At 40.9% G+C, this 26,932-nt stretch overlaps 1 protein-coding gene across 8 annotated transcripts in view; it reads right to left on the bottom strand.

Annotated features, from left to right (window-relative positions):
• mef2d (myocyte enhancer factor 2d) overlaps positions 1-13,158 on the bottom strand; it is a 94,014-nt gene extending 80,856 nt beyond the window's left edge. For 4 of the 8 annotated variants that reach the window (XM_044033538.1, XM_044033545.1, XM_044033543.1 and 1 more), the window contains exon 1: positions 12,925-13,158. The gene's annotated coding sequence lies outside the window, so the exon portion shown is untranslated. The remainder of the gene's footprint in view (positions 1-12,924) is intronic. The other 4 variants (XM_044033541.1, XM_044033546.1, XM_044033548.1 and 1 more) reach the window with 1 other exon arrangement.
• Positions 13,159-26,932: the final 13,774 nt, after the last annotated feature.

The following is a 26,932-nucleotide window of genomic DNA, read 5'->3' as shown; positions in this document are numbered from 1 at the left end:
TGGGAGGGAGCAGCAGAGGGGTGGATGGATGGATGGATGGATGGATGGAAGCTTGATAATGAATGATGAAGATGAAGAGAGAGAAAACACCAGGACCTCAGATCAAAGAGAGGGAGGGTGAGAGAGAGAGGGAGAGAGGATTGGGGAGACATGGAGTATGAGAAGCCTGGCTGGGTGTAGTGTTTCAGCTCCTGGCTCTGCTGCTTGCTATTTCAGCTGTGCTGAAGCACGGGCCAGCAGCCCCTGCTCTCACGGCATTGTAACCCCGTCAGTATGGTGGCACGGCAGCACTGAACATTTCCCAAACGTTTTTCCCTGCGTCAACATATCACAGCGATCTAGCTTTGTATTCTACTCTGTGTGCTTTGTGAACAACAGAGCAAAAACGCATTCGTCGGCCCTTTAATGAGGAGGTTTTATCCCAAGGATCGAAAGTGAAAACCGGGATTGAGTTCGCCGCGCGTCATTTGTCTCATGATCGTTGGCGAGGCCGTGCGGCGGAGACAGAAGCCAAGGAGCAAGTTGTCGGTATATAATGAGACAAAACGCGGCGGAATGTGCTACAACACATTTCAAAGTCCATTGGAATTCAAGCTGACATGACAGTCGAGTGTTTTCACCGATTACGCAAAGACTTTTCCAGAAAATGTACAATTTTTTAAGCAATATTAACGCTGGCATTTATAATTTGCGCTAGGGTCCATCAGCGTAGCTCTGTGTAGGACTGTTAGAGACTCTTTGTATAAATGCACCAGCCACTGCTGCTACTCTGTCTACTGTCTCCGCCTCTCCCTCTCTCCCTCTCTTCATCAACAGCACCAGGAGGAATTCCACCCTCCGGCGCGCTGTCAAATCCTCCATTAAGTTTTTTTTTGTTTAAACTGTACTCACAGGCAGGCGTTTGTTTATCAGGCAGAGTGCGCCCAACAACAGCAGACAACACAAAGCCATCGCCTTAGCAACAGTTAGTTCCTCTTGTGGCAAAGACCGCCGTCTGAATGCGACCTCATGCACCGGAGGTCAGACACAGGGAAGACTTCCATGGCAAAATGATGTGCTGTTGTTTTTTGGTTATTTTTGCAAAGGTCATTCATTGCGCTCATTAAATGTTTTTTTTCGGTAAAGCAAGATTTCGGAGCTGCACAAAGTCCGTTCAGACACTTTCCACAACGTCTCCCGCTCAGGTCAGAGTGAGCCCATGTTGCGGATTATTCTCCCAGACAATCTCGTGTTGTTTTCTTCATACATGAGCGGTTCAGTCCAGAAAATGTCCCCCCGCCCAACTTCCCAGACGTTTTCTGGAGTTCACGTCTGAAAACAGCCTCATTATTCTCTCTTCTTTTTTTTTGCTCACTGTTTTTTGTGTTTCTAGGCACCTCATGTTTTCCTGCTTCTTCACCTCGCAATTTGAGGTTTTTACTTTGTGTGAGCACCACCAGGCCTGAATATAAAAATCTATGGGAAAGTCTGATGAGCAATTTCTTCTTTTCCTGCCTTTTCAGAACTTCCCTAACCCACAGGAACAAAACAATATTCAGCAAAACCCAGCGTACATATGTGCCAATGTTCGAGTTCTCGTGCGGAAAGTGCTTTTGATTATGAAACGCTTGTGCTTCTGGAGGCAGCATGATCTGTGTTTTCTGGATCTGAGGCAGAAACACTTTTCTTGAATCAGATATATGGGATCTTGCTCTCCTGCATTTCCTCACTCTCTCTTGAAGCTTCTTCCAGTCTCGTAGGTGTGCGGCGCTCCTTGATCCTCGTCTCAGCTTAATTTTTTTTGGAGCGCCTTTCTTCCTTTGCAGTCTTTTTTTGTGAGGCATTGTTCTCTGAGCTCCTTGGCAACAATATCAGCGAGACCTCCGCTGAACCCTCAGTGTTCACAGCGGCGTCGGCAGCTTGACTCATTGGACAGAGAAGCCTTAATCCGAGCGGAGTACGGAGCTGCTGGAGTTTGTTCCCTGATGTTGATTCTGATTCTCAATAATCCTCCTGGTTTACGCTGCTCTTACTGGATCTCTGGTGGAATAAGTCAGGTCCAGCGGAGACATTGAGTTTGGAGAAATTAAATATTTCATATCCTGTGCGTGTGATGCAATGATTAAAATGTCACCGCGATGACAGTGATGTAATAGGCAGGGGAGGTTCTGGGTTTCTATCAAACACCAGGTGCACATGGTTCAAAGAAAAACCTTAAACCATAGAGTCACAAAGGTCTGTCTCGCCGAGACACACGCCGCCTCTCAAAAAGTATGTTCCAACCACTAAACTGCATATTATTATTGCACATTCTTATCTGTATATACTGTACGTTTAAACGTAGGAATGGAAAAAAGCAGCCGATATGTTCTGTGTTCTAAGGGTTAATTACAATATCTCCTGGCTTAGTTTATAAGTTCCCAACACGACACATCCACCATGCAGCAGACCACAATTCACTGTGTTGTTGTTTTTTTTGACTAATTCCAACTACAGATTGCTCAGTGTCCCTAAACTCAACCAGGAATCACTTTGGTAACCAGGGACACTCATCACCGCCCTCAGTTCCTCAAAACTGCAAAAGCACCACAAGCTACTGAAACACTCTCACACTGATACGCTGTAGACGTGAAAACTAGTGCTGTCAGTTTACCGCGTTATTAACGGCATTAACGCAAACCCATTTTAGCGAAACTTTATTCACAGCACTGCAGGGTGATACACAGCCTCTCTTACTATTGTGCGGCTCTCACAATAAGAGGAATAACTCAAAATATGATGCAGGGTGACAGAGACATTGTCTCAATAAAAAAACATTTGCACAAAGCAAGCCGATCCACTTGATAAGAGCATTAAAATGAGAAAAAATAATGGGACAAAAAGAAATCAAGGGACATTTGGAATAGATAAAAATGTGCGATTAATCGTGAGTTAACTATGACATTAATGCGATTAATCACAATCAAATATATCTCGTTTGACAGCACGAGTGTAAACGCGTAACAACAAATACCAGTAACCTTCAGGCTTACTGCAGCTTGACAAAGATGACCTTGATGTGTGACCTTGCAGTTGGGGTATATATATAGATATATATAGATATATATATCTATATATATATATACATATATATATATATATATATATATATATATATATATATATATATACATACATATATATATATACATACATATATACACATGTATATATACACATATATTTGCATATGCAGCATTTGATGAATTTGTATTGAGCAGATATTGCATTTATATTGGAGAAATATTTAAAAAGGACCAGCCTTTACAACTGTTTTTTCTTTTCCTTTTACTTTTACTGCTGCTCATTTGGTTTATCGCTTTTCTTCTTCTCGTTCCCTTAAAAGCTCTGAGACTACTGAGAGTTTAATGGAATTTTAAATAAAAGGCCATATTGCTGAGGGTTGCCAGAAGCTGAACTAAATGGATTTGAATTGGATATAAGTGGATTTTGACACCGCGGCCCATTCAGGGTCAAGCCATGCTGGGTTTTGTGCAGCGGTGCAGAGTTCTGCTTCTCAACACTCACACACTTGGCTTCACGTCCATTTGTTTGACAAAGAGTACATTAAATAAAAGGAAAAAACAACTTCAGCCGGATATAACGTGCTAATAGCAAAATTCCATAATCCCAATCAAAATAAACGTTGCGTGTACTCGTTGTTTTCATTCGCTCATCTGTGTCTACTTCAGAGCAAAAATTAGGTCAGCACAGATTTCCACTTTGGCTCCATAGCTGGTTATTTTAAGCAATTTATTCTGAGGCAGGCTGGATAAATTTAGCTGCCTGTGCAGGGTATTTTTAGCAAAAATCAACAACCGAGTGGGGATTCACCTTCCTGTTCCTCATTTCCGTGTTACTTTTATATAACAGATGTTCATGGACCAGTCGCAGTGAAAACAGACCTGGTGAGACGTGTGGAAGGAAAGAAGGAAATGATTCCATAACTACATCATCATGGGTGGTGCACTTTTCAGTAGGAGTAAGCTTGTAAGACCTTCAGCGTCCAGCTCAAGGGCACTTTGGCAGAACATTCAGCTCCCGCGACCTTTTCGTGTAATAGGACATTCTCTCGACTCTGCTGCTCTACTTCTCCCGACTCTGTCATACACAGAATCCTCTGCTGCTCTCTTGTTTATCTGGGAGATGAATGGAAAAGTCTGCGGTCGACCACAGAGAGCTGATCATAATTTAGGCCGTGCTCGACGTTCGCTGGTCACAGCAAACTTCATTCAAAAAAAAAAACCCGGCAGTCTGGGACCTGTCTTTGGCCTCAACATATCGGGTGTTCTTCACAGCACAACCACTTCCTGATGTTTCACGTCATATTTCACAGATTTATCCAAACAACGGAGTATTGGCTGACGGTGTGTGAGCAGAGGGGATAGAGTGACAGAGGTTACAGGGACAATAATGACCTTTAGCCTGAATTGTCCCAGTATTTGGAAACTGTAATATTTACACACTATCTTCTCCTGGTCCTGGTCTCTACCTCACCTCCCTCTTGTCCTTTCTCTCCTCCCTTTCTGTCCCCCATTTTTCCTTTCACCCCAACCTGTCTTGGCAGATGGCCACACATCTTTGAGTCTGATTCTGTTAGAGATTTCTTCTTCTGTTAAAAGGGAGTTTTTTTTCTCTCCACTGATGCCTTGAGATAATGCATGTTGTGATTTGGCGCTATACAAATAAATTTGAATTAAATGATTTTACTGTGCATATTGTGACTAAAAGTGATTTTTATATCATCCCATGTCTAATGCTATGTAGGAAAATTTTATTTACCAATGATGCAAGTGTTAAAGTTTACCATTTACTCTGATCTCAAACTGCTTTGTTCATTTTTAGCTTTGGAACATGTAAGAAGAAGAATAAAATGACTTTCCAGTTACCAAAAACTTGAGAATTGTCTTCACATACATGGAAGCGACTGTAGTTGGTACAAAAATACCACTAAGATTTTTGTGGGAATGTATGGTATACTGTATATAATAATAATCAGCCTTGTGTAAGGGATACTTAAGTAAAAGCATCTTGCTAGAAAATGAATTTGTTATGAGTTGAAGTCACTTTTTTATAATGTTACTTAAGTAAAGGTCTTAAAGTTTACATTTACTGTACTTAACTATCAAAAAGTCATTTTCTGATATAAAATGTACTTAAGTTTTAGAAGTAAAAGTATTAAAGAAAAGTGAGGAATGAAGGATAGAGCCATGGTGGCTTTCAACTGGAAGGTTGTGGGTTCAACTCCTGACTCTGCTGGACTATGTGTGTCCTTGGGTAAGACATTGAACCCCATGGTGAATGAGTGAAAACTGTAGTGTAAAGCAGCTCATCAAGACCTAGAAAAGCTCTACATAAATACAGACAATAATACCAACTCCTTCTTCTGATTTTCTTTGGTAGTAACGAGTAACAAAGATAGTTAGAGGAAATGTAGTGGAGTAAAAGTTGCTCGAAATACAGTAACACAGTATTTGAACTGATTTAGACATTGGCTATCAATTACACTAAGGCAGTAAAGAACCTTCAATTTAAAAGAAGTGGATGCTGTCATAAATTACAGGATGAGTGATTCTGTATTGATTTGCTTTTGAAGGGTGAGAGGACCAGTGTAACTCGCCAGGCCAGTGAGCGTCTGAGTCCTTCTGTAGTGATTTTGTACAGAAATTTTTACACCAGTTTGGTTCGTCCAGTTTAACCTGCAGGATTTACAACAGCAGCCACAGAGGAGATACGGCGTGAAAGTCCTCAAATCCTCGTAAAGAATCATCTGGATTCAATTCACTGAATAAACAATTCATTCATTTAGGAGAGGAGGAAAGAAAATCCATCTCTAATGAACACATTGTGGTCATTCTTTATCGAAGAGCTCCACTCGATTGAATCATCCGTGTCTGTTAATTATTGAACGACGGATTTCACGTCCACGACTTTGACATTTCCCGGACCCTTCAGAAGCGGAAACATCGCTAAAAATTTGGCGAGATAAAACAAGAGAGAGAGAGGGAGATAAATTGCAGTGCATTGCAGCATCGACACCCCCAAGGAGTTTCCTCTAATGATGATATGAAATAATTATGAAGTGATATTATCGAATGGTGGCTTCCGCCATCACAACAGAAACATACCAGGGGCCGTCTGACGAGTCCCTGTCCGACCGTCACTACGCATTAGTTAAATAAACTGAACGCGGTAGCGACGCTCTCGGAGGACGCATGACTTTCTTTAACTGCACACAAATGAGATTTGTTTGCACGAATGGATTTTAAGACTTAATTATTCACGTCGTCAAATGCGCACAGCAAAACCAGCTGTGGTTGAAAATTCTTAGTTATGTGGAGCAAAGAAATCAGACAATATTCACATTTAAGACGCTGAAAATATCACATTATTCAATATAACTGAATAATCGACTATCAAAATAGCTGACGATACATTTAGTAATCGTTTAATCGAGTAATCCTTTCAGCCCCATTCTCCACTTATTTAAAACACAACACAGTGGTGCCTCTTCAGTTTCAACATCAACCTTCAAATTTGATTTGTCTCAATTTAAAAAAATAAAACAATCATTTAAACCATTTAGTAGTTTTTCTAAAGTGTGTATCCTCAGCTGAGGAGCATCACAAGGCTACAACCTTTCCAAAACAACCAACAATCTGTTCGAAGTACTGTGTCGTCCAATCCTGCGTCATCACCATAATCAATATGACATAACAGACAAACACACGCTCAGTTTCCTCCTTGCTGCATCTATCTGCTCATTTGCTTAATTGATGTTTAACCCGTAGATCAGCAGCCGATGATGGCTCAATTAAGAGCTTGCTGGAGGACGGGGATTAGTCCTGTGTAAGGAAGGCGGTTTGTTGCCTTGCAGCCGCGACCTCTTTGGATCCTAATCCTTTACTCGGGCCCCAGGAGTCCGAATCCCATATTTCAATGGGAAACAACCATGCATGTATTCATGAACAGATTGTTTTCAAACTAAAGGGAGAGTTGGTTGTATTAGGTACTCGGGCAGCTATTTTTGATCATCGATTAACCCTTTAACACAGAGTGTATCGCAGACGACACGTTTCTGAAAGCTGAGAAACTTACAAGTCAAGAAAGAAGTTGCAAGTCAAAGTTATTACGGTAATTTCACTCTCGCTGTTTCGGGGAGACGGCGAATCAGTGTCTTTGTCACCAGAGAGGAGAGAGTTGGAAAAACGGCTGTACATTGTTTCCATTTTTAGCCTGTTTTTGCACATGTAGGCAAAACTCTACTTTAAATATGTTTTATACTGTTTACACGCAAAATCAAATGTGTTGTTTGTTAATACACTATTTTAACATGCAGTAAATTTGTAAATAACTGCCAGATATTACAATTTATCCTGGAAAAATGGGCAAAAGCACTTTAATGGTTAAAATAAGGTTTACTTTAATAATTAAAAACAAGTTTCTCCGATTTTTCAGCTTCATAAATGTGAATGTTTTCTGGGCTCTTTGGTGCTGGATTAATCTGACTAATCTGTTCTGTGCCTAGAACCTTCATGAGAACATTAAACACTCTCACAAGGCAAAAGAAATTTCAGCCATTTAACAAAAGGCTCACCTGATTAATATTTAGGCCACTGTAAGTGTAAACTAACATAAGAATATGTTGTATCTGCTGTATCTGGCCATTTCACAGCATCTTCCTATGGGAAACTGCTCACTCTACCAAAGTCCATTGAAAAAAAAGAAGAAGAAGCCATTTTTCAATCATGACACACAGAAGATTTTCATCCATCAGTGAGTTCAAATGTGTTGATTTGTGGCTCTGGCTTTAAAATCCCTCCACCAGAAAAACATTGATTTTCTCTACAACACCTGTTTCCTTGAAACTGGGACACTGGGGAAGAGGAGAAGAACCAGTTCACCTTTAGATTGGATCTGATTTAGGGCTGTGAATACAGGACGTATTTTTTTATTTGTCTTCCACTTCCTTTAAGATTTCCAGATAAAGCTTCTTTTTTTAAATTATACAAATTCCCCAGGAAATGACACACAGATCGAATCCAGCCAATGTGAACGTGGAAATGTCTATGCAGAGGTCAGATTTTGGTGTGCATCCAAATACCGATCCACATTTCATTGCCGCACCTTTGGATAACTTTGTCCACTGATCATTCAAAATCAAACTGCAGCCAATTCCTGTCGCTGGACGAGTAGAAGCGATGAGCTTGATAAACCAAAGAGGCTTTAACTCTACTTTCGTAAACGTGGGCATGGCAAAGTGAAGAGGAATTAAAATATAAAAGTGGAGCACGTTGAACGTGTCCACTCCGGGTCAGACCAAAGAAAAGATGCAGGAGGCAGCTGAAGGAGACGCGAGTCTCACCCTGCATGGTGCTTCTCTGGCTTCATGCACACAAGGGAGGCCATTTTGAAATCACAGTAGGGGGGAGAGTGGACTGTGAGGTGAGGCTTGCTGGTGCTACTTCCCACATTTAGTGGCTGACGGCCTCCACTTTGTCCGCAAAAACACTTTTGACTTGGACTTCCATTAAGAGAGAAGAAGCGAGGACATTTCTCTCCCTCTTTCAGTGAGCCGAGGTGAAGCACTGCCCTGCAATAATTGAATCATAGCCATAATAGCAGAAGGCAGAGGCCTGCTGTGCAACTGAGTTCTTCCTGTTCTCCTCACTCAGCGTGGGAACAGCCGTGGACAAAATCTGCCTTAGAACAAGCACACAAAAGAGGCCACGGAAGCAACACGACCAGAGCAGGTAGTAATTGCTTCTTTCTGCAGAAAAGATCCATCCATTTGAAAAAAGGAGCTCAGCCTGTGGTGCTGCACTTTCAGTGAGCAGGGCATGCTCGTCTAAATGAGCTTAGTAGGAGTTTTTATTTCTGCCATCGCAGGACAAGCGCGTGGGTCAGCTTCAGGCGAGCACGCGGAAAACACATGTCCCGCCGGCACCGAGGTCGCTCTGTCGTACAAGGCCGAATTGAGCCGGTCAAATCATCGCGGCCGCAGAAGAGGAGACAGGTTGCGTTGGCGCGGCTCGGCTCTGCTCAGCACCAGAACTCGGCAGACTTTTCTTCTTGGTGCTGGAATGTAAAACAAACAGACTCTGCTCTCCTCTTCTCTTCTGTGCTCTTACTCACTGACGCAGTGACGACAGCCAGAGAATTCTCAGCCTGGGCCAACAGGCACATTGATTAGTGAAAATTAGACCCAAGTTAAAATCTCAGCGTACGCCAAATGTCTTGAGTTTCACTCTGAAAGTGTGGAGGTCCCTGACTAATGAGAGCGCCAGAGAATCTGCCAGGGGAGTTAATGCTGCGTCCACGGACGCCAACCGAACACTACGACGTGTACAACTCACTTCATGTGACACAAATATGACAAAAGTGTAATTTAGAGTAAAAGAAGTCGCGTTTGTGCGAGTGGCAGCCATCTTGGACTACCATGACTTGGAACGTGGGCGAAACCTCGCCGGATTCAAACACTGCTACTTTAAGAGCTCTGTCTCTGCGATCACTCAAGATACAGTTGTTTTTACGACTAAGCTGCGGATGAATTCACCACATCATTCTAAGCAGCCACTTCAAAAACCATCATGCTCAAGCTGTATAACAAACATTCTGCTCCTTTAAAGAAGAAATAAAACTACCCACAAGTTTACAGACTGCGCTAAGTTAAGCATTTATGTGAAATTCAAGGTTAGTTGGATAAATATGTGGGGCCTTCCTTTCAGTGAGGATTTACAGGCCAGTAAGTATAAAAATAAAGGTTGGTGAGACAAATCTAGCGCAACAAACTAAAGATTATTTCCATGATTGACTAATCTGTCCATTATTTTCTCAATTAATCCCTTATTTAATCAGTTTCAATGATTTCACTGTTCTATTGAGCAAAGAAATTAAACGATATTCACATTTAAGAATCAGAAAACTGACAAAAAAACCCACAATCAATTAATCAATGAGTTGCTGCAGTTCTAGACAAATAATCAAACATCCCCGTGGACCGTGTTCTGACACAGGAAAGTACAATGATGTGAAAAACAATCAGCAGTCGCTAAACTTGTGCACGCCGCTGCACACGAGCAGCTCCAGTGCTGTGCACTCAGACGCCCTCTCTCCCCGTCACTTCATCACACCTCTGACAGACTCTGTGATGTCTGGAGAGCGCGGCGACTCACTGTCGGTGTTTGCAGTTCAGCAGGAAGCTGCAGAAGGAGAGGATGATTGTACTTCCTCAAATCAGCAGACGCAAGGAGGGAGGGAGGGAGGGAGGGAGGGGAAAGGGGAGGTTGTTGTTGTTGTTTTTTTTCCCTCTTCCCCTTTGCTGTGTTTTGACTGAGACCGACCGAGCACACGATGCAGCACATGGCTTAGCGAGAGTTTTTTTTTCAAGCCCCGTTTCCCCCACAAACCTTGAAACTCCCGAGGCTCAGCAGAAATAAACCCAAAGACGATCTTTCACTATTAAAAATTGCCTCCTTAAGTTTTGTCCTGGTGCAGGGCTTTGACTCTGTAGAGGCCAGCAGCGTGTGCAGCTTCAGCTTCTGTCACGCTTCTCAGGGACACAAGAGCCCATTGCTGGAGCTGAGCCCATAAGTGATCTAGACCTTAATCCCCTTCTCCTCTGAACAAGTCCAGTGACAATATTTCTGCTCAGTTTATGGATTGTGTTCGTACGTGAGCACAGGAGGAGGCAGAGTTCTTACAAGACACTGTGTGTGTGTGTGTGTGTGTGTGTGTGTGCAGCGCGGATAGGACGTATAAAAAAAGGAAAAGGAAACTACACTCCTTCTCCTCGTAGGTAACTTGGCAGCATAAACGACGTTGTACGTCCTCTGCCATCTCCATAGGGCTCTGTTTTTAATTATCCGACATGCTGGTGCTCAGTTTAGCAATTTGCACCTTTAAAGTCACATTCAGTTCTCGTCATAGTTATGAGATTCAGCATCTGAGAAACAGATTTTTCCCCTCAAGAGCACAAATGTGTCCAACATGACATTAAACTGAGGCAAATATTCTTCAAAATCAAATAAATATGGACGCACTGCATCTGGCGCCTGGCTCGACAGCACTTTTGTAAGTTTGGTTCGACATCAATTATGCATGTGCTGTAATATTTGTGTATGTCTCCGCGTGTTAATTCAGTGGAATTGAACATTTCACCTCGATCTTGAATCTTGAATCTGGTTAATGGACCAAACAACGAGATAAAAAGAGGTTATGTTGAAAGAAAATGACACTACGATGATTAAAGATTATTCATAATCAGCCCTAAATGTAAATTAACCTCAGCTCCATTGACTCGATTCAAACAACATAAATCTGACACAGGGCTTATATTGCGTAAACATTCAATTTGAATAGTTTGAAACCAAAGAAAACCAAAAAGATGAGACACGAGAAAGTCAACTGTTTGGCAGTTATGACTCTTTAAAGTCCTGGCTTCACTTCTGTGCTCGTGTTTTCCTTCCAGGGACAAACGCACAGTTGTTTCGGTGGATTATAATCTTGTCATTCTTCAGTAGATACTAGTGCTACTTGAACTGGAGGATTCGGGGACACATTCTGCACCTGTATGTCCCTCTCGTGCCGTCCTCCTGCCACACACTGTCTATCCCATCAGCCACTTCTCTGCTGCCTGCATCTCCATGTTAGCCTTCTTATCTGGACAAACACTCATCCCTGAGCCTCTGAGGCGAACTCGTCCTTCTGCCAAAGACTCACGAAGAACCTCTAATCTGCTCACCATGAGCACTGCTCAGCACCTTTATGTGGACTGTGTCCCGCAGGACACCGTGACATCTCTTTTTGGGGGGGCAAACCTGGATTTTACCTGCAGGGCAGTCCCTGCTGAGGCGCACATCCCTGCGCTGCACCAGATAATGATGTAATAGATAACAGTTCCTGCTGCCTGATGACATGTGAGGCTTCTCTCCAGAGACACATTCTCATTGTCTCGCTGCCCCTCTAATCCCAGTCACCTGCCTCTGCGAGGCGCTGCCAAAAAAAAACTCCAAAGATGGATGTGGAAAAAAACTGACAGGAGGAAAGAGGACATTTCTCATCCCACAAGAAAAAAAATAAAATAGGAGCTGACTTGACATGCGTTTGATTGATATCATCGTCATTACATGAGCAAAATGGTTTCTGGGTTCGAGGAGGAAATTAGAAGTTTCATGGCGCGCGCACGCGCACACACACACACACACACACACACGGTCTCTCTCTCCCGGGAGAAAAGCAATTACGCACAGGCAGGAGAGCACAATTGTCGGAAATGGGCTCATGAAAGAGACATAAAATTATTCGACTGACACAACAGCTTAGAGGAGACGAGGAAAGTCACACATGCACTGTATATACAACGTGTGTGTGTGTGTGTGTGTGTGTGTAACCAATCACTGTGCGCTCCTCTCTGGCTGCAGAGTATAAACCTGTCATTTAACGCGTGAACCAAATTGAGGAGGAGGTAAAAGTTGTCAGAAAATATGATCATTTATTTAAAAAGTGAATAAAATAAATAGAGACATTGTCTCGGGAACAACTGTGTCCTGACAGCTGAGGTGAAAGGTTGGTGACAGCTCCTGCTAATGCAAGGAGCCCAAACCGTGTCATGCGTGTATATGGTGCGTTGTTTACGTTGTGTTACGAGCGCCAGGTCTTGGTGCAGCGATCCTGTCAACTTGAAGCGGCGTCTCCTCGACACAAACACGGACCGAGAGGCACCGACGCTTCCTTCCTCCACCTCCTCCTCCTTCTCCTTCTCCTTCTCACTGAGTTCATGTCTCAACTCCCGACTCAAACGCAGCAGCGTCTGGACTCCGCTGTCAGCGCAGCGCCCGAACACAGGAAGCGGCGTGAAAGGGACGCGAAATGCGGACACGAGCTGAGGAAGAAGAAGTGACTTACCCGAGCGGCGAATCCACATCTGTTTCCTGAGACGACGCGGAACCAACACAAAAACGCGTTGTCACTTTGTTGCGCTCACAGGTTTCATCAACTACTCTCCGCGGAGAGCGGTGAGGCGCCAATTTGAAAAAAAAAAGAATCTTCCTACTTGATATACAATGTAACTATTTAGTTGTAGCAAATGGTGCCTAATCTATCCTGAGTGGCACCCGCTCCGTGACTGACAGCGGCGCGGGCCAATGGGAGCAGGGAGTGCGCGGCGCTCTGACCAATCGCGTCGCTCGTGCCGAGTTGGTGGAAGGTGAGCGGCGCGGTGGGCGGGGCGGATGGCGACATCATGTGTGAACGCACCGTATCCCTCCGCCTGTCGTGTTTTGACAGCGAAGAGTCCACTTTCACAGTAAATCAGAGCTCGCGCTCTCCGTCTTGTAGCTAGAAGTGAAATAAAATGTTATTTTTAAAATTACATAATCACTTAATTCTGTTACATGCAAGAGTGAATGTAGATGTCGCAGCCTGGTTTATGTTACTTAGACGTTATTTGTTTCAAACGTTGCATTACTTTCTTCACTTTATTTACAGCATTTATTTAGTTTATAATTTTTATTTAAGTGTCGTATTTGAGGTCGCAGCTCTGTTATAACTTTGTGCCACAAAAAAGAAAAACCCACACCGGTTCTACTTTCTTTATCCTATGCGGAGGAACACGATATTTACAGTGAGGAAGAGAGTAGTGACGCTGCAGCGACGGGGGAGGAGTGACAGAGCAGCACATGTTGGAAAATTTACACACAACGAGTCTGAGCTCCACTGTTGACAAGGACTACTCCACTCAGGAGACGTTTGAACACTCTTATTCATTATTTATTACACTTTTCCTGGCATCAAACAACAAGGAAACAAAATCAAACAACACAAAATGGCGGTGAAGACAAATAAAACGAAATAAAGTGTGATGACTTGGAAACATGGAACGCATACCGGGTATACCTATTATTTTGGAGCCTGTAATTCACACAGTGCAGCCACCACCTCTCCCCCATGAGCCAAGTATTATTATATATTATTAGATTGTACCATTAACTGTAACTGCCTGTGGTCCAGTAGGGCCTCACTCAAGGTCAAGAAATAGTCTCAAAGGGGTCATGATATGATTATTCAAAGAAAAAACTAAGTTCTGACACATAAATCTAATGTTTGAGCTTTATCGTTTATGAAATAGCGAATAAATTGATCGGAGCACAACAGCACAAGTCAAAAAGGAAGCAGCGACCACTGCGAGGTAGTTGAGTGTCAGATCCGTACAAACATACAGTCTATTTAATGGTTTAATGCAATAGTACAGAAGTATAAAAACACAACACGTGCATCACTGTCTAAAGCGTTCGACCTCAGCTGCTTCCTGTCCCCGTGCAGAATTTGACCTTGGGTCAAACAGGAACTGAAAGACAATATGAGTGGCTTTGGAAACACAGAAAACCAGTTGGTTAAAGTGTTTAAATGTATACATTTAAGTATGAATTCACATCACATGGTGAGACCTGTACCTTCTCCTTGTTGTGGTGTGTCTTTCATTTTTGAATGACTTTTAATTTAATACCTTTTGTGTAATTTAGGAATGAGATTTTGGTGCTTTATGTCAAGAATATGAAGAATAATCCCGGCTACTTTGTCAGTATGATTAAAAGAGAGCGTTTTTTTATATATTATATGAACTATTTTATACTTTGATGTCCAAATATTTACGATTTAAAGGCAGGAATTGGACCCTAACTCTTTGATAGGAGACTTTGACAAATCGGAGGAAACTCAGAGAGAGAAGGAAAAACATCTACTATATGCAGAGACAAGGCGAGCTTAGGCAACGGAAAAGAGTCAGAGGTCTCGAACTCACGGCCCATGGGCCACATGTGGTACTCTGATGGATTTAATTTGGCCCGCAACATTACATCAACTGATAATGAGTTATTTCTGTATGTTCGTTTATGAATAGATTTGTAGATTTTTTTTTCCACTTGACTGGTCCCTGACTTATCAGACTAGATGCTCAGTGGCCCCCAGGTCATTTGAGTTGGAGACCCCTGGTCTAAGAGAAAGCATGACTAATTAAAAACATATGGGTCAAGATAAGATCCTAAAAATGAGTATTCAACAGCTATTTTTCCATAGTAACCCTGCCTCTTACTACTTTAAATCTACAATAAATGCAAAGTCAAGGGTCAAGGGTTGCAATAAAATACACAAAACCTCGGTGGGACAGTAAAAGAACACGACACAGGATGAGGACAAACAAAATACTTGAACGGCTAAAACATCAAACACACGAGTTGACCTGTGAAGTGACACACGGCTGATTGTGATGTGCGGTCATCAGATGGTAAGAGAGAATGTGCCGGGCTGTGTGTGTGTGTGTGTGTGTGTGTCAAACTTTGAAGTCATGCAACACATGCAAACAGCAGCAGCAGGGACACACGGGGACAGCTGACTCCTCTCGTCCCACAGACTCACACAACCACAATCTGAAGAACACGGCACTCGCTGATGACATTACAGTAAGACAGGAATCCACTGGTTAAGAGACTGAAATCAGATCCAGGATCAGGATCAGATGCGAAAATGACCTGCTGATGGTGATGTGGCCAAATGTTTCCTGCTGTAAGGGACAAAAACGCCGACTGTTTTCATCATTCACAGTGATATATATACTCAGTACAGTCACTCGTGGTGTCGTAGTCGTTTTGACAACGGCTCAGACACTGAGACAGGGAGCAGCAGAGGCAGAGATTACACTGTGTGTTTTCTGCTTTACATAAGAGGCTTACTGTACGCCACAGGGTTTATTCACCAGAGAACTGCAGCAGCACTCAGATGGACCTCTCACACCGTCCGGCACATACAGCTGGGTAGGCCAGTACTGGGCCCTCGGGTCAGGGAAATGCCACGGGAAACGTTACGACAACAAAAACAAGCTCAGTGTGTTCAGAGTTTGGAGTCAATTACACTTGAAGTTATTTACACCAGTGGGCCACAACAATACAGCAAAGTAACCGGCTCAGAGGTTACAGCAGAGAAGTCTGTTTTAATCTGAGTTCTGCTCATGAACTTTAAACAAACCTGTTTCCTTGGTGCGCGTTTGTCATTATTGCAGAGCGCAGATGCCACTGCAGTGACACCAAAGGAGCAATGTACGTCTGCACTCATTTTCATAACTCTCAGGTAGAAAAATATAAGGAAAAAAAATCACTCCAACTCGACATGTAAATAGCAACACGAGTGGGAAATAAATCATATCAAGTGATGAGGTCACACAGATGAATGCCTCTGTAGAAATGGTGTGAAAATCCTCAATAAATAAACCTCAAGGACCTTCCAAGGACTAAAGACTAAGAAAGTGACATCAGTATATAAAAGGTAAACTTGCGTATGGTATAAAATATGACAAAGGCTCAGTAATATTAGAGTGAAAAAGAAATCAAAGCTGTACTGAGTTAATAACTACCGTTTGGCGCCCCCTGTTGAAGGCATGCAGAATAATCAGCAGTTCATCACCGTTTTCATCACATCATAATTTCATGATTCCAAGCGGAAGAGATGCAGACAGGTCAGTAATACCTGTATACCTGTAATACAGCGGAGAAAATGTGTTTATCAAATCTTTTATTTGTTGTAGGTGAAAGAAAAAGGCTAAATAAATGTATCTCATCCTTATTTTCTTATTTTATTTTCTTATTTTTTTAAATGTATCTTCTCCTGGATAAAAACAATGCAAGGAGGGAAAAAAACACACGAAACACACAAAAATAAAAATACATCCAGAATAGTCACAAATATATGGATTGCGTTGTTGGTCCATTGCTGCCTCGTCAGTCAGTTAAAATGTGATTTCAGTGCTTGAAATACTTGGTTTGATTTTGTTACCTTAGAAACACAAACTTGAACAAACAAGGCGGCAGCAGAGCAGCTCATCCTGTTTTTTCTCCTGAGCTAAAAGCACTGATTTTCTCTGTGGTGTCACTTTGGTGAGTGACAGAGTGTGGTTTATAAAAGCTGACACAAGTAACGCAGCAAAATTATATTCTATAGATTACAGATTTTATTCTCGGTGAGCCTAAAGACTTGTTTCTCTGTGTGTAAAGACGTTTAAAAATCACTAAAACACCTCTTTAGTTATCTGACATTTATCCCAGTAATTATTGATAGACTTGAAATGTGTTCACATGATAAAAACACTCTGTAAACAGGAAGTATAGTTCATACTTGTTGTCATTCAAACAGGCTTCAGAGACTAAAGTCATTGCTCTCTCTGAGTGTTTTCCTGCAGCAGGTCCAAATAAACCACTGTGGTGCTTTCACTGTAATAAAGTTCCAGGTCACACATGGATCATTAATGTGTTTTAATGTGTTTTTGGACAACAGTGGAACTCACGCGGCACGGAGGAATACAGGGTTATTGTAAAATGGTCCCAGACTTAATTCTCACTTCAAGTAAACCATTTTAACTGCTGTTTTTTTTTTGTATTTTTTATTCACCCATCTGTGCACTGAATAGCTCCTGCGACAACATACACACACATATGCACATGACAAACTCCATAAGTTGAAATCCTCCGGCTCTTTGATAATTGTACAATATTACTTTCCAAATGGTCTAAACAAAAAAAACAAAAAAACATCTGCTGTTACTTTAAAGTTTCCACATATGCAAAACATTCGAGTTCATTTATTTATCCAAATATGAGGCTGAAGGCATGACGAAATCCACGTCGGTGTTTGGCTTCTACTGACCACGAGTGACCTGACACTGTGTCCACATATATGATTTTATTTTATTGAACATTAGAGACTTGTTTTTCAAATTTCCAGTAGTCCGTGCAAGGTTTTATTATGTTTTATTGTATGGCCGTTACCTTTTACCCATGTTTCTATGTGTTTTAATTATTTTTAGCTGTTTTTTATTGCCTCACGTGTGTTCTTTTTCTTCTATTTATTCTTCTGTACAACACAAGGGTCCACTGTGATTGTTTTGAAAGTGCTTTACAAATAATGTTGGCTAAAGGTCACTGATGTCCTCAGGTAGTAGTGTTGAAGACCACAGAAGCAAGTATCCAACACGTGCTCAAAACGAGCTGCTGAGGTTCAGAATGGAAAAGAAAAGATGATTTAAGTGACTTTAAATGTAGCATTGCTGCTAATCTACAGGGATTTTTACACGTATTAAACTCTAGATTTTAAAGAATGGTCAACAAAAGAGAAAATATCCACTGAGCGGCAACTCTCTCAGAGGAGAATGAGGTGAGAGGAAAACGATCAGACTGGTTTGAAATCATTGAAAGGCAACCGCTACTAAAATAACCTCTTTTCTGAAGCAGAAATCCACAGTGGATGCCCTTCATTTATTGATTGTGTACCTTGGTTGTGACTCGTCTCATCCTGCTTTGGTCTTGGTCCAGGTGCAAGTCTTCTCTGATCTTCAGAGTGTCTAGTCATGACTACGTCAGTGTTTGGTGAACCACAGGGAACCGTCACGGGCCCTGTTTCGAGGTCTCACCATATACATGTGGAGAGTACGCTAAATTATATTATTTTTTTTATATACATATTTTACAGCCGGAGGAAATGACAATTTCAACACCAGCATAAGTTCAATATCCTGTTTTAAATCTTTCATTTGTGGCTTTCGCTGTAATCTATTTTTATTTTCCAAGGAGAAAATCATTCCAAAATAAAAGAAGCATTGAGATTAAAAAGGAGTAGAAATGTCTTCAATCACTTTCTTTTTCTTTTTCCTGTCTTTCTTTCTTTATCTACTTTTATCTTCTGACAGTTCCTCTCTTCACCCCCCCATGTTTTCTCTTTCGTTCTGATAACTCAGGGTCTTTGTTTTTTTTACCACTTGATGAAATGTGTTGCTTTATGTTTAGAGGTTTTTTTGGAACCAGCAAAATGTTGAAATTCAGTGATTTGTATTTCACATTTTTCCCTCTGTTGACATTTCTCTTCTCGCCATTACAGAATATTAAACATTCTAAAAGACAGCGGTCATATCATCCTCCTGCTCTGGACACGTATCTTTTGGGCCCAGCTCTCCAGATTTGACTCCTGTAATTGAAAACTGTCTTTTTTTTTATTTAAAGACAAGTTTCTCGGTCCCAGTGTTTCCAACAGCAGCAGGTTTTCAGCTCAAAGTGATGGCTCAGGATTTTTATTTTTTATTTTTTTAAATGTAGCTGTACAAGATATTTATACATATTCAGTGTGTGACAAACAGACGACTGTGCGCTCCGTGCTCTCCGTGTGTCGGGAAGTGCCTGGGGACGGATGAGTGCTTACTCAGTGAAACATGGCAGAGGGACAACAGAAAAAAAAACAACTTTTTTTTTGTCACTTAACAGAAACTCTCCTCCGATGACAGCTGGTGAGATTTTTATTATGTGTGTTAAAGTCAGTTTTCAGAGCGCGCTGTAACCATGTGTCACCACTGGGATGCCCCAAAGCAACGTACAGGTGTCTAACACCAGTGTATTTATGTCAATTAAGACTCTCTGCCTGGAAATAATGTTTGCCTGATATTTATCTTCCTATACATAACTTCCACATTAAAAAATTTAATTTAAAAAATAGAAATCGAGACAAAAGTCGATTTGTGCATAATGTAACAGTTCTGACATTATAGACTCTTAATACTTCATATTGTTTTTGAATTTCTAAACCACATGGGCCGCATGGTAGTGCAGTGGCTGCAACTGTTACCTCACAGCAAGAAGGTCACCGGTTTGAATCCCAGTTAGACCCAGTGGAGTTTGCATGTTCTCCCTGTGTGTGTGTGTGTGTGTGTCAGCTTCCTCCCACAGCCTTAAAATATGCAGATGATGCAGTGCTGTGATGGAAAAGGTGATTTTCTGGGCATGTACTTGTACTTTTACACAAGTATTCATTTTAGATACTTTATACAAGAGTGAGATGAAGTAAACTGGACTCTCTAAATTGACTGTGGGTGTTATGTTGGCCCAGCAATGGACTGGTGACCTGGGAATGGCAACCCCTCATGTGGAGGATAAGAGTTAGCTTCTTATCTTATCCCGTCCTGTCTTATCCCGGGACAGGGTAAGACAGGACGGGAGAGGATATAGGACAGGACAGGACAGAGTATAGGATATAAACTTGACCAGTGGTTCTCAAACTTTTTATACCAAGAACCACCTGAGAAAATACTGAGATCTCAAAGTAACACCATTATCACCAACGTTAAAATACAGCTCCACTCCGATCACATACCCTGGTGAATCCAGTAGAACAGTGTTTTTTTCTGTGCTGCACCTCCTCTTGTGTAACACCAGAGGTTTGAAGTGTCAGAGGGTGAACGACCTGTATTGTTTCACCTAACAAGTCTCTAGACCGGTTTCCTGCCCTCAGAGGCTAAATACCTGGATTTTCCTCCCTCTTGGTAGAGTCAGAAGTTACTGAAGAAGCTTCTAGGACAAGGAGGTTCAATTTCTTCAACTTTACTCAAGCAAGGACAAAAGGTTTTGGTCTTGGATTCAGGTGTTTCAACTTTGGTTTAGGCCCCCTATCTCAAGTGAAGGATAATCTTAACGCTTCAGCAAACCAAGACATTTTGGACAATACTATGACTATAGGACGATGAAGACATGCTTTGACTGAGTTTGGTGTGAAAGGACGTGACTGACCCTTCACAGAGCCCTGACCTTTAACCCCGTCGAGCACCTTTGGGATGAACTGGAACAGAGTTTGTGAGCCAGGTCTTCTCGTCCAACATCAGCACCTGACCTCATCACTGCTCTACACCACAGAGTGTCAAACTCGAGGCCCGCGGGCCACATTCGGCCCACAATTCAATTGCATTTGGCCCGTGAGATATTGAATGCTCTGTCTTTTCTGCTCCTCCTTTGACACACTTATCAAGTTACCTCATCCATAACAGAATTACACAAACTAAATGTGGACTTTGGAAACACAGAGCCGGGGGGGTAAACTGCTCCCAGTTTACCAGCTTTATACATCGATTAAAAATGAAGTGCAGCAAATTATTGTCAAAGATGTGACTACAGGCCTGCATGTGCTGTTATACTGGAATACAGTTAAGACAGAAGGGAAATGCATTACTATACTGCAGATTTGAATGGAAAAATCATTGATAGAATTACACAATATTTCCTGCTAACGTAAGTTTGAAACAGTATTCCAATGTTGATATTTAGCCCTTCCAAGTCTATTCCATGGGTAAATCAATTCATTTTATTTTATGTATCCATTAAGTGTCCATTGAGTTCAGTTATATATTTTAACATGACACTTCTGTTACTTCAAAAGTGTTCTTAATTTCATGTAAAAGCATGCTGGCCCTCAACTTGGAAACAGGTTTTAATTTCTGGCCCCATGACACCGCTGCTCTACAGAATGAATGGACACATTCTTCAGAATCTTGAGGTGTACGTATTTAAATACGTCGTTACAGTCCTTGTTGGTGTAATGATGAAATACTTTTGTCCTTATAGTCTCTGTTTCCTCAGGTATCAGTACAGGAGACAACCTTGTGTTTGATCATATTGTTTGATGATAGTCTTTTAAATGCCAAGACGCTCACATCCTTCATCCGTCTCCACCTCTCTGTTGCAGAGCGACGTGTGGGTGCACTTCCCTCTCTCTCCTCTCTCTGTGTGCAGTGACCCCACTGCTCCTCTGCAAACCACTTCCATGGCATCTGGCCGGCTGCCTAGCAACGCTCAGTGTCCATGACAACGGAGCCAACAAACGCCCCCGCTCCTCCTCAGCGTGCACCCCTCAATTAGGGCTTGAAGTGTGGCAATCAGGAGAGCAGAGTCACCGAGTGGATTAACGGGGGAAGGTCAGGAGCAGCCTGCGTGTGCAGGTCGGAACTGACACGTTCAGGTTATCTGTGATTTGTGCTGCTGCTGTTCTCAGCGAGGTCGTGCTATTTTGAATCCGAGCAGGAGACGGAGAAGAGGGTGGTTACAAGTGTAAGATTGCTTGTGCCGCCTTTGCAGAGTGTGTTTGTTTTCATAATTCTGACTGACGCAGGTCTTGGTGTTCAATCTGAGGGAGGTTTGAAGCTCCAGAAGGTTCTCACAGTTCTTTCACAGGCTCTAGGGCTTATTAAAGAGACGGTTCGGTTGGGGGAGGTTAGCAGTCCTTCAGGTTTTTCTGTGGATTGTTTACAAGGTTATAAAAGGTTTTGTGAAATGTTTTCAATACTCCTGCTTTAGTCTAGTGAGCGTGGAGGTCATTGAAGAGGTTGTAGGGGTCAGTGAGGACGCTGTGGAGATCAAGGAGTTCCTCTGATCGTCGTGGTGGATCTAATGATCATGTATTGATCAGTAGGGAGACTGAAGAGCTTACATGGAGAGGACTTTAAGGATTATCTGAGGTTTAAGTTGATTTTTTAAATCAACAATCAAAGCTGCTCGTATAAATGACATCGTAGTACTAATGTCATGACAGATATCAACTAACCTATAACCTTCTCCCACCTCTTCTCTGTCCCCCATTTTTCCTTTCACCCCAACCTGTCGAGGCAGATGCAGCACATTTATAAATCTAGTTATTTCAGAGATTTCTTCCTGTTTTTCCTCTCTCCTCTTTTCTCTCTATAATATTGTAAAGGTTCCTGCATTACTACACTGCCTTGTTGCGATTTAGTGCTACAGTCGAATTACATTAAGTGGCCTATTCAAATATAGTCATGTCATAGTCCTGCCAGATGTTTCTAGTATGAAGACTGGTTCAAATCACTGGATTGAATATCGGAAAACGAGAAAAAGTCAAATGTTTGATAAACTCTCAGTACAAGCACAGGCAGTGTAAGCAGAGTGAGGCCATACAGCAATAATCCTGTCAATCCCATGCAGGACGTGATAAATGCATCGGCACAAATGTGTTAATGAGAACTTGATGCTGGAATCAGTAGATATTTAAGATGAGTTGTGATTTTGAAAAGCGACCTAAATCAAACGTGGCACTGAGCTTCTCCTCCAAGTTTTAGCAACAGTGGCTGCTGCAGATATTAAAGTTGTACTTTTGTTGTGACATTAACAGTAAAATAACAACAACATTCATTTATTTAATAATTTATCATTTATTTAGCCCGGAAGATCCTGTTGTGATATAAGATCTCTTCTTCCTGGTTAAGACAGCAGCACAAATAGTACAGATATTTAAAAAATAGTCAGAAATTCACAACGGAATATAAAAGCTGCAGTGGAGTAAAAAAAAGAGAGACATAATAGAGTAAAGTGCAACTAAATTGGAGCAGCGATGATCAATCAGTTAATTGATTACTGAAATAATCAAACTCTCTGACTTTCCAGCTTCTTAATTTGAATATTTTCTAGTTTCTTTGCTTCAAATAACAAATAAAATCAGTAAAACTGAATCAAGTGGACAAAACAAGACATCATCATTTCACTATGGAGTAAAACAACTGATCAATTAACTCAGAAAATAGTCGACTGATTCATCGATTATGAAAACATAAGTCACTTCAAATCAAGTCAAATCATCTAAATGATGTTACAAGACATGGTTCAGTACAAACAAAGAGCCACTAGATGGAGACATCTATCCAAAAATGAGTATTATTAAGAGACACTGTGTGTCCTGTAGGTGGTGCTATACACCCACTATAGCTCTGTCTCTGCAGGTCTGACTTATATGAAACACTTATTCAACATATTGAATTTATCTGATACAAAAAATGAAATAATAATCACAATTTTGAGATGTGATGAAACGCTGGTATTTAAAAATCCCTAAACTAATGATGTCAGAGTGCTGTGACCCCTGACCTTTCATGGTGGTGTGGACTTAAGGCCACCAAGGATCTTCAGACAAAGTGTAATGTGTGTTAATTAGTTCTTACAGGAACCAATCGGGAATATTGATAAATTACAATGAAAGGAGCAAATCTGAGTGATGGCTGCACATCGACTGTAACATGATCTAATTTAAACAGTTTTTAAATGTGTAAAAGACTTTAACCATGATCAGCATATACGTCACACTGTGTGTAGCATCGTGTGACAGGAATGTGTTGAGGTCAAACTACTAAACCTGCTCAGGGCATAGATCCACATCCACAAACTCAGGTTTGAGACTCGGACTCGAGTCACACAAACAGAGACTTGAGACTCGACCTGCCACTCCAACTCTAAAGACTTGAGACTCGGACTCAAGTTCAAAGACTTGAGACTTGAAAAAGGTCTCAAGTCATGTTGTAACACACACACACACACACAGGTCTGCACTGACAGGAAGTGACAGACTGCAGCAGAGGACGAGTCTATGATGTCATCACCAGAGTGATCAGGATCCTGAGGTCATTATTGATCAGATGAGATCAGTTTTGATCAGTGTGTCCTCCTCCTCCTCCTCTCCTACTCATCCTCCCTCTCTGTCTGTCTTTTCTTCTAATATTGCCACCTCCTCTTTATCTCTTCCTCCTTCTGTTATGTTCCCATCTTCCTCTTCCTCTCCAACTCTTTATATTTTAATTTTCTCCTCGCCTTCTTTAGATTTTTATCTATCTTTCTTCTCTTTTTCCAGCTCATTTGCTTTCCAATATGTTCTCCTTTTCTTCTAATGTTTCCTTCACCTCCTCTTCCTATTCTTTCCTCCCAAAATGTCCTCCTTCTCCTCCTTTCTTTCTTTATTTCCTCTCCTATGGCCTCGTTTTCTCCTCTCCTCTCCATAATCTCCTCTTCCTCCTCTTCCATCTCTCCTCTCATTCATTGTCTTCCTCCCTCTCCTCTCTTTCCTCCCTCTCCTCCTCCTCCTCCCTCTGTTCCGTGTGAACAGAGCCTCCTTTCTCTCCTCCTCCTCCTCCTCTTCCTTGGATGACCGCCTGTTCCTGGAATTCACAAACCCCTCTCACTTTTAATTTATGCGCATATTAATTGTTCTCCATTGTAATTTCCACCGTGGGATACAACATGCAAATGCGCCATTTGCGCGCGTGTGTGTGCGCGCGTGGGTGCGTGAGACCATACATCTCCGCCTGTCAACGTTCACCTATCACTTCACTTAAATTATACCTGATTTATTTCAACGGCCTGTGGATTATTTGGGATTTTTTTTAACTATAAAAAATGTAAATAAGGCAGATTTATTTTTAATGAGTTTGTTTATTTCTTTAATTTAAAATGTCCCATTTGAATAGTTTTCTTTTTGAAACAACATAAAATGAGAGTGAACAGCTGTAAAAGGTTAAGGAAATTAAATCTGCAGTGATTAAACCACTATGAATTTGTTTTTTTACGATAACTTAGAGAGGAAACAATATATTCTGACATTTATTCAAATAAATATTATATTCTTTTTGTATAAAAAATTTATTTTTTTTCTTGTTAAAACAGAAAGTGGTATTTAATGTTCTTAAATGAAGGAAACATGTTTTAAAACATGTCTTGGAAGACTGATTTACATACGTGATTGATTTACTCAGTTCATTTAATCGTGACCTTTGAGAGATGAACATCTTTGTCACACCCGCGGATATAATTCCTCTCTGATTTCATCTTTATTTAAATTTTAAAATGTTCCCGTTTATCTAAAAAAAAACCCTATTAAATCAGGTGTGTGTAAAACTTAACCTATTATTAATAAAATAGATTATTGAAATTTTTTTCAAAAATATATTCCCATCTTGGATTCCGCCTCAGCTAAAAATCAAACAACCTTAAAAATCACTCAAATTGAATAAAACATCGATCAACAGGTTATTTCAAAGACTTTTAAATCTAGTAATATAGATGAATTGTCCATTAAATCGCCTGGTTTTTAAAGCCTCCTGTCTTTTAAATTAAATACTGTGAATGATGAAAAACAAAGTCCTGTTTCGTGAGAAATTAAGTTTTAACTTTTTACTTCTGACATAAGAAAGAAACAAAGTGAAGCCATCATGGCCATAAGTATATACATATAGATGTATATGTATATATATATAAATAAAGCAACAAAGGCTAAATAATTTATAAAAAAAGATTTAACAAGCAATTAAATGGGCTTTTCCATCATTTTCATCCATCACTATGAACAGAAGAGCCACAGATTGAACAGATTTATACAAAACAATTTCAAACAGAAACACGTGTGTTTTTACAGAGATATTATGTATATATAAGTCTTTAAATATTAAGATGCTACATAAACAGACACTCCCCCGCGTCCTGCCTGCACGTGCACGCACAGATTAACTGCGCATGTGCGCAACATTAACGAATTATTAATCCATTATCACTAAACATGAAGATGAAGGAGGAGGGATCATTATTGATCATCACTGATGTTTGATCAACACTAAAATAAAAAAATAAACAACTCAACATGCGTCACCACACGTAGTGACGTCACAAAACCGGTGGCGTTAATTATGAGAGAGATTAGTCTTCACGTTTATGTGTTTGTGTGTGTGTGTGTGTGAATAGAGCTGTGTGTAAAAATGTTGGTTTATAAAAAAATGGGGTCAATTATCCTTCATAGGAATGGTTTTATTTATGTTATTTTATTTAAGTTATTTAACTGATTAGAATATTAAACCGATTATTTAATTTTTATTATTATACAAAAAAACTTGTGACAAAGGCGTTTCATGCACGTTTTAAGAATTGCTTAGAATTTAAAAGCTGTTGATTGATTAATTAATGGCTTTCAACTAAAGTATAATTACACGTCACTTTCATTCATATTCTCTTTTTTTTTGTTTTACAATTAAAATCATTAAATCTATCAGAGAAGGATGTCAAAGGTTGAATTAAAAATAAATAAATAAATAAACGGAGCGCTCAGTGTGTCATTATGTCTGTCAACCATACAATGTTGATTTATTTATTTATTTCTATATTTATTTATTTTTGGTGTGTGGGTAAACGCAGTGTGTTTAAAGGGTCTCTTTATTGTTCCCCAGGGTCAGTGTGGTTTACAGCAGTCACACACATAAACAACAACAAGCACAACAACATAAATAAATAAAGCA

This window comes from Solea senegalensis, linkage group LG9, assembly GCF_019176455.1.
Source record: "Solea senegalensis isolate Sse05_10M linkage group LG9, IFAPA_SoseM_1, whole genome shotgun sequence".
Classification (NCBI taxonomy): domain Eukaryota; kingdom Metazoa; phylum Chordata; class Actinopteri; order Pleuronectiformes; family Soleidae; genus Solea; species Solea senegalensis.
This window is presented reverse-complemented; position numbering and strand designations above follow the sequence as displayed.